The following is a 17,028-nucleotide window of genomic DNA, read 5'->3' on the forward strand; positions in this document are numbered from 1 at the left end:
CAAAAGCAATGAGGGCAATAAAGAAAAAAGACCTTCCTCTGCAGAAGCTATCAGCAAAGAGCCAGCAAATTCTCCCTTTCTCCACTCAGGCTTGGATGAGGTATACTGAGGAGAGTTATTTGATTTGATTAGTTTTCCAATACAAGTACAGATATCTTCCATTGTCGCTCTCATAGACCTACAAATGGATGGGAATCCTGTGACTCAAGTCAGGTTCACATGTAACTATCACATTCCCATTGACAAGAATACATGCTCTGGCTTATAATGGGAGTTTCTGAAATTTATGATGGCATAAAGAAGTTTGTTTCCTGCTCCCATAATAATTCTTTCTCTCCCAAAGAACCTTGCACACGTGCAAAAGAAGCCTCAGTGATGGCAAACAGATGGTGCATTTGAAAACTGCATAATTAAAATAATAATTCAATAATAATTAAGTATTCGTTTAAAGCAATATTGGGATATTTATGTATTCCCAGAAGTCTGCCACTATGAACTCCTACAGTTTATCTTATCCACTTGTATGAGAAAATCTCTGAAGGAAAAGAGACATAATTTGACTAACAGCAAGATGTTATAGAATTTTTCCTCTCTAGAGAAATAATACCCAGACACATAGTCAACAGGGAATCTCCCAATTTTCCTCATCGTCAGCAAATGTTAAGAACCACAGGGAAAACTTAACACTCTGATGCCAGGTTGAAAAACCATGACATTCCCTGGAGGTCTTCAAGTACATGAAATAATTAAAGAACTAAGCTCACCCATAACTAATTCTCTCATCTCTAAAAGAACATACAGAAAATTAGTTTCATTTCATAACTAACCAGATATAATGCAATACAGATTTATTTTTGTCTCACATCTTTTTTTTATTCCAGTCCTGGAGCTAGAGCTTAGGACTTCACATTCTTGCTTGACTTTTTCACTCAAAGCTAGTGCTCTAACACTAGACTCACACCTCTACTTCCCTTTTCTAACCTTTTCTTTTAAACATGTTAGACCACTGTTCAACTAGTGTCCTATAAATGGACTGAAACTGTGTGTGGCTGATCAGATATAGTAATGAAGTTGTTAATGTTACAGAAGGGGAGGTTGATTCTAATCAAAGCCTTCCTTGATCAATTGAGTCCCTAGAAAATAGAAAGCTCCACTTCTAATTTATTAAATAAGATAATAAGCCTACTCTCAGTTTCTACTTATGTGATTAACAAACGTAAGCGTATTCTTTTCTCCTTTCTTAACTTTTTAAATTGTTGTACATTTTAATGGGCTTAATCATGATATTTTCATACATGCATATAATCAGCTTAATGCATGTGATCAAAGCTGTACAGTTTTAATTAATCATATATGCCTATTTCAAAAATGTCCCTTTTGTAGCATTTTATAAAATCTTTACACAAATTAGATGGAAAAGTACTTTTTTCAGATTCCATATATTGGCAAAACACAATTCAAATTTGATTTCAAATTTAAGTGATTTATTCCTTGTTATAAAACCCTACCTTCCAACCAAACATTTAGCCTGTGGCATGTGACCAATGCCTTCTTATAATACAATCAAATAAATGATTAAATAACTCCAAATGTTTTACACAATTCAAGAGTAAGGAAATACAATCTTCTGTTTCAAATGATGGAGTTAGAGATAGAAATTGATCATTCTTTCCTTTAATCTTCTCTTCCTTTTTGTCTATTGCTTCTACAATGAAAACAGGTTGATTGTTTGCTAACTGCACGTCAGCAGAAATACTCCTTCCTAAACTGGATACTTGATGTGAAAGAAGGTTTTGAAAAACAAATATCTAAAAAACAAATTTCCTCCTTTACCTGAAAGAGAAAACATGCACTCAGGATATACCTTAGTAACAAGTATAGGAAATGTTATGTATCATCTCAAAATAATGTTACCACCATCTACAGTGAATAAGCATTTTTCAGATAGTAGTGACATATCTATTCTGACATACTCATTAGTATCCATTGACAAAATAATAAACCACAACAGAAACTGAAGAGCTATTACCCCTGGACCAAAAAGCAAATCATGCACAGGGGACATCCAAACATAGCCAAAGTCATAATGTGCTCTATCACCATCTCACCAGCAAGTAAATATTGCCCATGTTAAATGAGAACTCAGATCAAACACAATAGGTTGAGTACATACATGAAATTGTGAATTTTAACCAAACTTACACTTTCTTCTCTTTACAAAGAAGATGCCCAAATTTTGCAACTGTGTTATTTTAGATTGGAAAATGACATTTCACTCTTTAGAAATCATTAGTGGTTTCCTTGAGCCTATGAAAAAAATCTTCATACTCCTTAGAAAAAGCACTAGATGTTCTTTATTTTCAGATTGAGATGGACATACATACAGACAGACAGACAGACAATACATTTTAATTTATATATAATATGATTTATATATATTTAAGTTTATAATTTATATATTTACATATATAAAAATTTGTATATATGTTTATATGTAGTTTATATATAACTTTTATATACTTGTACACACACATACTAACATATATATATTTATATATACAGATATCAGGTTCATATGTTGCTTCTTTTGTGAAGCCTTCTCAAATTCCTCCTTTCAAATTAAATGTTTTCTGGAACCATAGCAGGTTTGGGCCCTTGATTTAAATTTATTAATAATGAATCTTAGCAAGGTAAATGATTAAAGTTATTTGAATGTCCTTGCCTCTTCATAGCATATACTTTCTCTGGTTAGGATCCATGATCCAAAGTCACAATGCTTAACACAGTTTTACACCCAGTCGATCCATGGATGTTTACTCTCTGATTAAATGTACACACAAAAGTGTGTTTAATTTAGATTTTTTTTGCCAGTCCTGAGGCTTTAACTCAGGGCCTGGCCACTGTCCCTGAGCTTCTTTTGCTCAGGACTAGCACTCTACCACTTGAGCCACAGCACTACTTCCAGCTTTTTCTGCTTATGTGATAATGAGGAATCAAATCCAAGGCATCGTACATGCTAAAGCAAGCACTCTACCACTAAGCCAAATTCTCAGCCCTAATCTAGATTTTTGACGTGTGATTTCATAATCATAGAGTCCTATAAGCTATAAAGCCATTACGATCCAAAGGAGTATGAACATGGTAACCTACAGAAGTATATGTTACAATTGAAGGATAGAGTGAAGACATGAGAGCCATATTTTAGTGTAAAATTCAGATTACAATGAAGTAAAGAGGAGACTCATTAGATCTGAATTCACATTTTTACTCTACCTCTTAACTCAGCTGGATCTGTTCCCTCATCCACCTAATGGAAGCAGAAATCTTTACCTATCTGTGCTACAGTAAGGGGCATCTTGGAACCTACTCTTTTTTGTTTTTAATCTTTGAAATCACTGTAATTTCATCAGTTTTTTTCTTAATCTGAGAATGTCTTTATTTTACCTTTTTTATTAATTATTTTTCATTTTATCTTTATTGAAGAGATGATGGGTGGGGAAAGGAGTGGGAGTTACAGTTGTATAAGTAAGGTAATGAGTACATTTGTTTTTAAACACTGTTGTACCCCATCCCTCATTTTCTCTCGCTTACCCCTCCCTACTCCTCTCTCCCCAATTTGTTTCTGTGACTCTCTTTCCCTTCTGCAGATCAGATCAAACAAACTTATATATAAGACAAAGGGTACAGAAAAGTAAAACAGAGAAGAAAGAAAGAAAGAAAGAAAGAAAGAGAGAAAGAAAGAAGGAGGAAGGAAGGAAGGAAGGAAGGAAGGAAGGAAGGAAGGAAGGAAGGAAGGAAGGAAGGAAGGAGGGAAGGTAGGAAGGTAGGAAGGAAGGAAGGAAGGAAGGAAGGAAGAAGAGAGAGAGAGAGAGAGAGAGAGAGAGAGAGAGAGAGAGAGAGAGAGAGAGAGAGCTATATCCAGGACATATTGAGAACCTCTTGTTTCTAATTATTGGAATTCATGTTGATATGCTTCATTATACATGGTCCTATTCACTTAGCAATTTGGTTTTTGAGATCCCCTATTAAGAAAATCATGGACATATTTTAGTTCTTACAAAGGAGGGTAACCATGCAACTTACTTTGCTTCATACATTATTTTCCAGGTCTTTCCATATTCTTATAAATGGAGCAATGAAAAGAAATGCAAAAGAAAACTACATTGAGATTCCACCTCACCCCTATTAGAACAGCCATTATCAAGAAATCTAATAACAATAGATACTGATGGGGATGTGGTCAAAAGGGAACACCAGTACACTGTTGGTGGTTATGTACACTTGTTCAACCACTCTGGAAAGCTATTAGGAGGTTCCTTAAAAGACTAAATATAGAGCTCCCCTATGACCCATCAATTCCACTCCTGAGCATTTATCCAAATGACCACAAAGAAGTCCATACTAAAACTACCAGGACAACTATGTTCATTGCAGTATTATTTACCATAGCTAAGATATGGAACCAACCCAGATGCTCCTCAGTAGATGACTGATTCGTGAAGCTATGGTATATATTCACAGGGGAGGCTATTCTTACAAGGTTATTCAGCCATGATTTCTCTATGCCACTGTAAACTCTGTTCAGATAGGTGTCCATGAGACAGGAGAGTAAACAGGAGTCAGTTTGGGAGTTGAGTTTCCGGAACGTAAATATCACTGAGTTTCCATCAGTCTAGAAGAATGTGTACTTAGAGGGGGCAAACTTTTCTTTTTCATACACCGGTAGCTTTAGATCTTGGTTAGAAGGAAAGCTCTAGACTAGTCAGTGGAGAAGAGTGATGGCAAAACAAATCAATTAATGTGGAGAAATGACTCCACTCTGGCCAAAATGAAGATAGACCTACTACCTAAACTTGTGGGACTGGAAAATAACATCAACAACAAAAAAGGCAGGGCTGCTGTGAAGAAGTGATTGAGATATGAATCTGGATGAGGCAAAAGTGTCAATATATCCTTGCTGCTCAGTGTGCCCAAGAAGCACTAAGATCATCCCATAAGTCTACAGGGCTTAGAAGTACAGAAGACTTACCTCCAGTTTTCATGTTAAAATACCAGATGGGAGATTACTGAGGCTAAAATTGGATCCTCATGTTCTTGCTTTTTTTTTTTGCCTAAGGTTGATGCTTTACCCCTTGAGCTATACCTCTATTTCTGGATTTTTGCTAGTTAATTGGAGTTATCAGTCTCAGACTATTCTGCCCCAGTTAGCTTCAAGTAGTAATCCTCAGATTTTAGCCTCCTTAATAGCCAGGATTATAAATGTGAACCACAGCAGCCCAGCTTGAATCAGAATTCTGAATAGCTAATAGACATCTTATATTGAATGACAAACTATTTCTGTAAAGTTAGATAGTAAATACTTTAGGTTTTTCAACATTATGATAACTACTCCATTTTGCCCTTATAACGTGAAAATATCATAGACAAAACATTTAAAAAGTGTGATCACTTTTCAATGAAAATTGTCTTTATAAAAATAAGCAATCACCATAACTCACTGACCCTTAGACTAGAAGGAAATGTAGCTTAAAGAACTATTAATTTATGAGATACAACAGGCCTTAGCTAACTAAGATGGCAGCTGTGGGAATAGAAGTGCAAAATAAAATTACAGAAAGAGGAATGAGAGAGCAATCAAAGTTGATCATGAAAGAATGAATTGTACCTGATAAAAATAAATAAATAAGGGGCTGGGAAGGTGGCTCAGTGGTAGAGCGCTTGCCTTGCATGCCTGAGGCCCTGGGTACGATTCCTCAGCACCATGTAAGCAAAAAGAAAAAAGCCGGAAGTGGCGCTGTGGCTCAAGTGGTAGAGCGGTAGCCTTGAGCTGAAGAGCTGAGGGACAGCGCCCAGGCCCAGAGTTCAGGCCCCACAACTGGACCAAAAATAAATAAATAAATAAAACAAAATTCGATCATCTGCAGAAAGTTTGGAATTCCCATGCAGAAAGGCATATAAATAAGGGCATTCCTTATCACAAAAGGTGCCTCCACACAAATGTAGAATTAAAAGGCAGAAATAACTGAAGAAGAACAGACACTCTGGGAGGTTTCAGTTCTCGTGTTTGGCAGTTGTGACAATGTAGTATACTTTTTCAAAAGAGCTGCCTTGACTCTTAGTGCTGTAGGCATGGCTCAAAATCCTCAGAGCCCACCACTACCCCCTACACCCCTACACACACACACACACACACACACACACACACACACACACACACACACACACACACACACACACACACACACACACACACACACACACACCTTGCAAATCATTTGAAAGCTCCAATCCCAATCCATGTCAGACTTCCATTCTCCAAGGTTGTAAGGCCACATCTCTACCACCCCTGGGGCTAGATACCAAACAGCTAGGAACAGCATCTGTGCACTAGATACTGCAACCAGGTGTTCAGGTGAGCCAATTTGCAGGAATCCAATGAAGCATAGACACTTCAGCCTCACTTGCCATACACAAAGCACCTCATACTTTCCAACTCACTGTTACCCCAACCCCAGGTACAATCTTCCCTGTGTGGCCCTGCCTGGCAGGTCTCTCTCCTTTGGAACTGTAACTAGTGAAGAGTCTGCCTCTCATCTATCCAAGTACAGTGGTGCTGTGCTCTGACCCATATCCAATCTTTAAATCTTACAGAGGGAATAATTACCTTAACATGTTGATGAGAGTAGGGAAAGGAGGAGAAAACTTCCAAAACCTATTCCCTCTAATTCCTATCTCAATCAAACAGTGGGTACCCAACGCTGCATGCATGCTAGTTTTTGCCCAGACATTTCCACATGGTTTTCCAAAGGAGAAATAGACATTTGGAAAGGAAAATTGAAGAAAGAGATTTGCCATTAGATTCTCATAGTACATCTGTTTTGGGTATTTTGGTTTGTTTTTAATCACTGCCACAAAGTTCCTGTGAGGACATCATTGTGCTTCTTCCTAAATTGTAATCAGCGAATCAAGCCAGATGAGTAAACTGACTCTCCTTGCTGGAGACTGGAAGACGTAGAGTTGGCTGGTGCTTGCTGCCTGTGACTGTCACCCATCAATCACTGCTGAAGGTCATGGAGCCCTCTGGGTGGGAGTCCTGTTCCTGCAAGATGTCCATGCACAGACATATGTGATTTGCTGTCTATAAAACTTGGTCTTGCCATCTGTTCTGAATGTCTCACCCTTAGTTTATACTACCTAAAACTGAAAACAGGACAGGATTGACACTAAACGTGTGATCTCAGCTTTTACTTCTATCAATAAATTCCCTCCTAATCACCACTGTAGGTTTTATATAGCATCTTCCTGCTCTCCATCACTAATTTCTTTAAGTAACACTCTGGCTGGCCTGAGTTCTCATTTCACAAACATTTTTAACCTCTCCTTCACACTCTGACCTGCCCTATCCCACTGGCTTGCTGCAGTCTGGTTTATCCTGCTCTTTCCCTGACCTCATCTTCAAGCCCTTCCTCTGCTGAAGCCATCTTGGCATCTTCTTGATTGTGTATTTAATATCTCCAAGTAGCTTTTCTTTCAGCTGACTTCATTAAAATACTTCCCAAGTACCAATATCTAGACAATTTTAGTCTCAGGAGAGAAGATGTATTCTAGAATCTAGGCCCTACTATTTATGCATTCAATGATTTTGGTAAGTCTTTTCAATGGGATCTGCCAAAAATTCACAGTCTAGAACTTCACTCCTAATGTGATCATATTAATGAGAATGGGAGGAAGGGGATAGGCAGTAATAGAACCATAAAGGTTCATTTAAATGGAATAAATACTAATGTAAAAGAGTTGAAAGAGCTGTTTTCCCTTTCTGTCACTTAGAGACTAAATGAGAAGACCTATCTTCAAAATAAAATAGGCCTTTGATAGATGGGAAATGTACCTGTCTCTTGACTGTGCACTTCTTAGCCTTCAGAACTGTGAGCAATAACTTTTCTGCATCTTTATAAATTATCCACTCTCAGGTGCTTGTTATAGCAGGAAAAAATAAGCCAGTCTAAACCTCAACTTCCTCATTCATAAAAAAGGATAGGAGCCAGGCTCTGGTGGCTCATGCCTGTAATCCTAGCTACTTAGGAGCTGAGATCTGAAGATCATGGTCCCAAGCCAACTCAGGCTGGAAAGTCCATGAGACTCTATTCTCCAATTAATCACCAAAAAGCCAGAAGTGAAGCTGTGGCTCAAGTTGTAGAGCACCATTCTTGAACAAAAAGAGCTCAGGGACAGCATGCATGCCCTGAGTTTAAGCCGCAGGACACATACACACACACACACACACACACACACACACACACACACACACACACACACACACACACACACACACACACACACACACACACACACATATTCACACAAAGAGGATAGAAAAATGTTATCCACTGCACAGGATCAGTGAGATATCCAAATTAATGACAAATATATAACATTATCTAACAAATGTTTCCATTGGTTTAATATTTCAAAATCATGTCCTAATTGAGTTTAAATTATTAGCTTATTTACTGTCTACAGCCAGAATCCTCCATACTGTCTTCTAAAGTATAGCTTTATTCATCTATCATATTAGTTATATTTTACTGAAGTCTATATCCAACAGATGTAGTCTTTAAATATATGTTAAAATAATTTTAATAATAAAATCAGTCGTAGAAAGAGGAATGCTTTTTGAAACAAAAAGACAACCCACTAGTTGGACCAGGAAGTGAGGGGAAGGAGATCTTTCTTTTAACAATGACTAGTTAAAGCTAATTTTAGAAATCCAGATAAATTCTATTTCATTTGACACTCCTAGGGGAGCTCTGATTTGAGCTCAGAACTCTTTAATTCTACAATACTGAAGGTGTTAATTTATATTTGCTGTGGGGAGAAAAATCATCTCCATCTTTGGAATTATTTATATGATCATGTATAGATATTGGGGTAAATTAATTTGGACTGTTTTATTCCTTTTTCCCTTTCTTTATAGTCTAACCTCAAGCCAGACTTCCCTAAATGAAGAGAGCTGTCACTCCCACAGGGGAGCTACTGCTACAGTTGTGCCCTTTAACTAAGACAGTCTGCCTGCCAATGCCCAACTCTTGATTCATGAATCCACATTGGGGAACCTAACAGAAAAAAAAATTTATCCAAAGGCCTGTTTACTGCATTGATTCATTTAGGATTAAGTTTTGGCTTAAAAACATCATTTGATAGGAAATGTAGTCCTTACCATACTCATGTAACTGTAACCCCTCTGTACAGTATCTTTACAATTAAAAAATCATTTGAATGTATATATATATATATATATATGATATATGATATATACTCTACATATAACAACATAATTAACACAGCCATGAGCATTCAATGTAGGAAATAATTACTATTACTCTAAATATCTATGACATATAAAATGGCTCAAAATATAGTACTCTATAATAACTATAATTGCTGTTAGTAATTAGGACACATTTCTTTATAAAGCTTAGTGTACATACATAGGTACATCACAAACACATTGATACATACACACACACACACACACACACACACACACACACACACACACACACCCATACCACTGTGCTATCAAGTGAATCATTCACAAATTTAAACATTTAACTTATACATAGACTTTTTAGGACCTCATTGAGACTTCCCCAAGAAAAATCTCCCTACCTCATTAACTTAACAGCCAACTGTTTAAAGTATTTGAATCCATGTTTATAGGGTCAACAACTTAAAGGGGAAACAGTGCTTGTATATAAGCAGAAATAAGTCTTGTTCCAACTATCTTCCACCAGTTGCTAGGTATCTGATCATTATTTTAAGGACAGAAAGGTCTTCATTCCCACACATCCTTTGGTCCTTTCCTTTAATTCAATAGTTCACAAATTTCAGAATGCAAAAGAATTGCTGAGTAGTTTACATATACACATAACTTGTATGATTATGAAAGAATTTAAGTACTTCTAACCCTAATTTTGACTATACATGATGTCTTGATTAACAGATGATGATTTTTTCTAATATAATTTCATCATGCACACTCAGAAATACTACACAATATATAAAGTAACTTGTTAATTTAATTTGCTTAATCCAAGCATCTTCCCACATCTTAAGTTACTCTACAACATTCCTTTTAATCAACGCATAATCTTCTTATCTATAAATATACCATAACTTAATCAATACTCAATTTTTAAACTTCTTAATTTGTATTTTAGACAGTAACTGCTCATTTTACTAAAATATGATTCTAGTTCAAGGCTAGATTGCAACACTGAGATGTACAAGACAATATATTGAAAAAGGAACTTTACAATTGAGGTGGGGGGGGCACAGACTGTAGTTGTGGAGGTGGGAGAGAAGGGATGGAAGGGGAAAAACAAGGAGGAGGCAACAATGCTTGATAAGAAATGTACTCATTACCTTGCTCATGTAACTGTAACCCCTCTGTACAGTATTTTCACAATAAAAAACATTTTTTAAAAAGCAAGGAAGGGAAGGAAGGCAGGCAGAAAAAAGAAAACAACAACAAAAATGAATTAACATGAATGGAAGATAGCAGCAAATAATGAAAAAAATCTGAATATCCATGAAATCAAAATATGTTGTGATTAGACTTACTTAAAAAAACCTCATAGTTTCTAATTTTATTGCCAATATTGAATAACTAAATACTGATAAGCTATCTATGGTAGCATGATTTTAGAGACTATATAATGAACAAAGAGAGAAGCACAGGTGTTTAGTATCTTGGAACTAGCCTATATTTCAATAAAGACTTTTCTAAATAAAAAAAAATTTAAAGGCACTCATTTTGAAAGTTTTTGTTTGTTTGTTTGTTTGTAGTTTGTAGGACTTGAACTCTGGGCCTGGATGCTGTCCCTGAGCTCTTCAGCTCAAGACTAGCCCTCTACCACTTGAGCCACAGGGCCACTTCCCGTTTTCTGGTGGTTTACTGGAGATAAGAGTCTCACTGGCACCTGGCTTCTCATTGTGAAAGTTTTATAGGAGTTCCACAGAGCTTTTCCTCATCCTATGCTGAAGAATAATAGAGTATGCTGAAGAACAATAGCGTATGCTGAAGAATAATAGAGTATGCTGACGAATAATAGAGGAAACAAATGTCCATGTCTTCTTCTTGGGCATGCAAAAAATTGGAACATGCATCCAACCTAAAAGTAAATCTCACAGTTCACATCATACTCAATGATGGAAAAATAAAAGCTTATCATCAAAAATCAGAAACAAGGCAAAGATGCCCACTTCCACCATTCCTATTTCAGACTGAATGTTCAGCTAGAACAATCTAACAACCACAAAAAAAAAAAACAAAAAAAAAAAACAGAAATAACATGGCATCCAAACTAGAAAGGAAGAAAGAAATATATTTCTGTATATACATTCATTATATGTAAAAAACAATCCTAAAGACTCCATTTAAAAATTTTTGTCTGGAGCTTGGAATGTGGCTTAGTGGTATAGTGCTTACCTAGCATGCACAAAGCCCTGGGTTTGATTCCTCAGTGTCACATAAACAGACAAAGCTGGAAGTAGTGCTGTGGCTCAAGTGGTAGAGTGGTAGCCTTCAGCAAAAAGAAGTTCAGGACAGTGTTTAGGCCCTGAGTTCAAGCCGCACGACTGACAAAAACTAAAACTAAAACTGAAACAAGCCAGTGGCTCACACCTGAGCCACTCAGGAAGCTGAGATCTGAGGATAGCTGTTCAAAGCCAGCCCAGGTAGAAAAGTCGTGATACTCTTATCTCCAATTAACTACCAGAAAACTGGAAGTGGCACTATGGCTCAAGTGGTAGAGCTGAGGGACAGTACCCAGGATCAGAATTCAAGCCCCATGACTGAGAAAAAAAAAAGACAAAGGTGAATGCAGCAGTGGTACTCACTAGACATTACATTGAAAATGAACTATATAACTTGGGTCAAGGGGGATTAGGAAACAGTATAGGAAAGGATGAGTTTGTCCAAAAAGAAATGTACTCATTACCTGACATATGTAACTATAACCCCTCTTTACATCACATTTATAATAACAATAAAAATTTAAAAAGAGAATAAACTAAAAAATTCCTGCAAGATGCAAACCAACATATAGAAACCAGCTACATTTCTATTCACAAAAAGCAATCCAAAACTGAAATAATGAAAGCAATCCCATTTATAATACTAACAAAAAGAAAAACTACTTAGGAATAAAAGAGAAGTGCATATACACCCACCAAGAAAATCAGTAAACAATGAAAGAAATTTAATGTTTATTTTAAATCAAGTGAAAAAGTTGAATAGGTGTTCCTCTTAAAGAATAAATGTAAATCACTAAGAAGCTTACAAAAATACTCATTACTAATCACAAGTGAAATGCAAACCAAATTAAACAAAGCATCACCTCACTCTTGTATGAGTGTCAATTATCATAAAGATAAAAGATCGGAAGTAATGATGAAGATGCAGAGGGAAAAAGGGACCTTCACATAATGCTGAAATGTAAATTAGCATGGTCGTTTAGAAGACAGTATTGAGGATCCTCAAAATGTGAAGAATAGAATTGCCAAATGACCCAACAATCTCAACTCTGAATATTTGTCCAAAAAATTCAAGCCACGTCCTGATTTCCTTTGATCATTGTAGTACTGTATTATTCATAATAGCCAAGGAGTGAACACAACCTAAATGTCTAACCAAAATGTCAAAACCTAAACAAAGAAAATGTGGGATGTACATATTATATAATATTATTCCTGTCTTCAATAAAGAAGGAAATCTTGTCATATGCTACAACATGATTATCCTTAAGGGCATTATGCTAAGTTAGACAAGCCCATCCCAGGAGGGTAAATATTAGACAAATCCAATATAAACAGTATCATTCAAGTAACTAGTCTGGATTCTTGAGCAAGCTGTGCAACATAGAAAAACAACTTAGTGAAAAACAGAAGGAATCTTGTATCTTATAAAAATAAATATAAAACTTGAAGCTTTATCATGTTTGGATTATCCATGGAGGAACGATACATTGGAAATTTCCATTCAATGAGTATAGAGTGTGAGATATACAGATGAAAAGAAACTTGCTTTGTAACAGAGTAAGCAATATTGCACAGCACATTTAAAATTTTGTAAAGGTAGGTAGTGCTCATGTTACAGGTGTTTTACCATAGTAAAAGAATAGGCGATAAGATTGCAGCCCTATTTACCACTTTCTATCGAACATTGTAAGATAAAATCTCAGCATACAACAGAAGAACACTTACTTTTTGCTTCCACATTTGCAGCTTGGCTAAAGGTTTCTGCTGACCTAGACAAGGCTTGGGTGGCAAGCTGTGGTTTTAATTCAGAGTGGATCCATCAATCACTCGATTTGCTGAGATTCTGGAATTTATTTCCCAGGTGTTATAAGGGGACAAGTCCAATAGCTCCTGATATATCTGTGAATGTCCAAGTGGCCTCAGCAAAATATCAGGAAAGTTCAAGACCTGGAGAAAAAAAAAGTGTTCATCTAAGGAATATTGGGGAAGAAAAAGAGAGAAGAATAAAGAAAATTAGGAAGACAATAAGTTATATAGCAGCCATCTTTGGAATATTCCTACCAAATAAAGCCAGACTTGACACTGATCATGATAAACCTTTAGACAAATTCAAAATAAACAATATCATTCAAGTGAACTAGTTGGGATTCTCAAGCAAGCTGTGCAACATAGAAAAACAACTTAGTGAAAAACAGGAGGAATCTTGTACCTTATAAAAATAAATATAAAACCTGAAGCTTTATCATGTCTTGTGATTCATAAAAGAAATTATCTGTAACATTTTAAGGCAACTGGGAAAAAATAGGTAGTTAAATAATAAACATGTGGTTTGTATTAATAGTAATTAAAAGTAAAACATCCTAGAAGCATTCTTAGAAAATCATTCTTAGCAAAACATTCTTAGAAAATCAATGCTCATGTGGCTTGAACTCAGCACCTGGGAGCTGTCCCTGAGCTATTTGGCTCAAGGCTGGTGTCTTGCCCCATTGAGCCACAGCTCCACTTCTGATTTTCTGGTGGTTAATTGGAGCTAAGAGTCTCATGGACTTTCCTGCCTGGTCTGGCTTTGAACCACAGTGCTCAGATCTCAGCCACTTGAGTAGCTAGGATTACAGGCATGAGCCACCAGTGCCTGGCTGAGTGAAAATTCTTAATATCTGCAATTTGTTTCCAGTGAATTGTCAAAAATATGTGGTAACTAGCCACAGTGGTTTATACCTGCAATTCTAGCCTTTGAGAAGATTGTAGAGACCACCCTGAGCATGAAATCATCATCTTAATCAAAATGTTGACTGTGGTTCTATCCCATTCCAAACAGGAGAATTGTAGTCCAGGCCAGCCCAGGGATAAACGTGAGGCCATATTACCTAAAGCATAAAGAGCTGGGTGTATATCCTGCAGTAGTGAATATTCAGTAAACACAGAGTTTAAACCATGATTCTGAGAGAGGAAAATAAAGTACTTATGTGTGGCTGTATATCAGTAAGCAAGAGTATGCTGAATTTGATTCGTGTTAGCAATTAAGCAAAAGCAAAAAAATGTGATCATTCTTTCTCCTTTGTTGCAGTTTCTAAATTTTTAAGAGAAAAACAAAAGATTAAATAACTTACTTGAATGGTCCAGGGCAATTTAAAACCGCATCAAAAGAAAACTATAGGTGTTATACTAAACAAAGCAGACTGTATTTTCCAAAACATTGCTTCATACATGCTGTTCATTTTGGCCTACACTGGTTCTAAGGTGCTTGATAAACATGAAAACGTTGAAGCTTGATTCTCAAAGCATCTATTCTGATTTGATAGGGTAATCAGCATGATAGAGATGACTAAAACTGAAAGAAATATTTACAATCAAGGCTAAGAATCTGAGCAAAGAATGAAAACAACTTTCAAGCTAAACAGTTTAAGAATACAAGAAAAAAGTACTTATTCACCTCCTGGGAATTCTGACATTAGTATCCTCCATCCATGTATGTGGTCATTAACCATCCCCAACTACATTGCCTTGAAATAAAATCTACTCTGACACCTGAGTTAACTCTCTGAAGAAATACATCCTTGAGCCAACTTGGAGTTCTTCACCAAGTCCCCAAGATCCACAGCTCAGGTTTCTTGTAAATAAGTTTGATAAGGCTCATTAAGAATTTGATCTTTTCCAAGCATCAAACTCTCACTCTGCTTCAGTTCCCAGAAGAATTCCTCTTGTGGCCCTGAGTCCCTGCTCAGGGAGGAGCAGGTGCAGAACAGAACAAACAGGAGCAAATTTGGACTTGGCTGATATTATGCACATACCTAGAGTGACTACATTCTAATCTGCATACAATAAATTCAGCAAGCATGTTCTGGTCCGTGTTCTCTTTGGGGAGCTACATCCTGTCCTGATGAGGAGTCTGCTCACTAATACAAAGGAGAGTGTAGAGCTTTTTTATTGTTTAATTCTCATTTTTCTGTGAACCAAAAAAAATCAGTTTTCTAAATAAGGCTAGTAGCTAGCAGACAATAAATTTTACCTTAAGAGGTCACTATGTTTTGATTTATTTAAGTTCTGGCAATAATTTTGCTTTAAAGTCACTTTTCAGCATTTATTTAACATAATCTTTGATTTCAAAGGCATTTGAATGATATGAACAATCTCAGAAATATTTATTCAGTGTTAGTTTTTATACAAGGTGAAGTTGGGAGACATATTTTTTTCATTCCTTTATTTTTTATTCCCTTATCCACCCATTTCTTCATTGTGCATCTCTTCTGTCTCACTTTTACTCATGTCTATTTGGTACTCGTAGTCACTCTTTACATTATAACTTTCAAAAGTAGATTAGAATTTCTCTCTCAAATGGAACTAAAATCAACAAATCTTTAATTTTTTTTAAATGTTATTGAAAGGGTGATGAGCATGGAGCAAGGCAATAAGTACATTTATTTTTAATCATCATTACCCCATCCCTCATTATCTCCCAATTATCCCTCCTTACCTCCCTCCAAGTTGTAATGTTCACATCCAACGTAGTGTCAAGTAAGCATCAATGTTACTGTGGTTCATCCGTTGTTCTGCTGCTTCTGTGATTCCCTTTCCCATTGAAATATTGCATTGTCTATTATGCAAAACATGCAGCACAAAAAATTAAGAGAAATGAAGAAAGACAAAAACAATAGAGAAAAAAGAATGAACTCTATACAAAGTCTAATGAGAACCTCTTGTTTTCATTAAATGTAGTCCTATGTACTAAGCACTTGGGTAATTGAGAGGCCCTGTTAAAAATATCATATACATTTTTTTTAGTTCTTACAAATGAGGAATATTCATCCACAATGCACACACACACACACACACACACACACAAATACACAAACACACACACAATTTCCCAAGGCTTGATTAAGAAACCAGGTCCATCTCTATGTAGATTTCTTGGGCCAACCTTGTATTTTTAAGCCAAAGACAACCTGGACCCTAGACTGTATGTAAGGTCTAAGGATCTTCAATATTTCTTCTGTGGTCCAGAAAAAGAAGACTGGTAGAGAAAGAACTACACTCAATAATATCTAACTTTACTTGAAAAGTGCCTATGGTAGACTCAAATGTCAATACACACCTTAGAAAAATAGTTTGCATCTATTTTCTTTGTGGACAAAATAAACTTTACTTTTCAAGACCAGAAGCACACAGACCAAATCTTGGTGGACTTACGAGTCCAGGATATAAAAACATGCTTATCTCCACTCAGCTACAGTCAGTGGCCCTCCAGGGCTCCATTACAAAGGAAATTCTAGCCAGAAGGAACCAAGGTGAGGGAATTGTATGTTAAATAACCTGAAGAGAGCTGCCCTGGGCTTCTTAGTTCCTAAGTTACAAGTAGAAAGGCCACGGGATTTCTTTTCATAAAATTATTGTAAAGAGAGTTAAGAATAGAATTTATAGGCTACATTTCTAGTTCCTCATTCTATACTCCCTTTTAAGTAAATCTGTGACAAAATCCAATCAAAA

The 17,028-nt window shown here is 36.2% G+C and overlaps 1 long non-coding RNA gene across 1 annotated transcript in view; it reads right to left on the bottom strand.

Annotated features, from left to right (window-relative positions):
* Positions 1 to 17,028, bottom strand: part of LOC138830294 (uncharacterized) — a 68,603-nt gene that overhangs the window by 21,589 nt on the left and 29,986 nt on the right. Inside the window, exons 3-4 of the long non-coding RNA XR_011372979.1 lie at positions 16,016 to 16,135; positions 13,267 to 13,488 (exon numbers count right to left, since the gene is read on the bottom strand). This is a non-coding gene — a long non-coding RNA (uncharacterized lncRNA). The remainder of the gene's footprint in view (positions 1 to 13,266; positions 13,489 to 16,015; positions 16,136 to 17,028) is intronic.

The sequence above is a fragment of the Dipodomys merriami genome, unplaced genomic scaffold (genome assembly GCF_024711535.1).
Source record: "Dipodomys merriami isolate MVZ:Mamm:240054 unplaced genomic scaffold, mDipMer1.0.p SCAF_188, whole genome shotgun sequence".
NCBI classification, from domain to species: Eukaryota; Metazoa; Chordata; class Mammalia; order Rodentia; family Heteromyidae; genus Dipodomys; species Dipodomys merriami.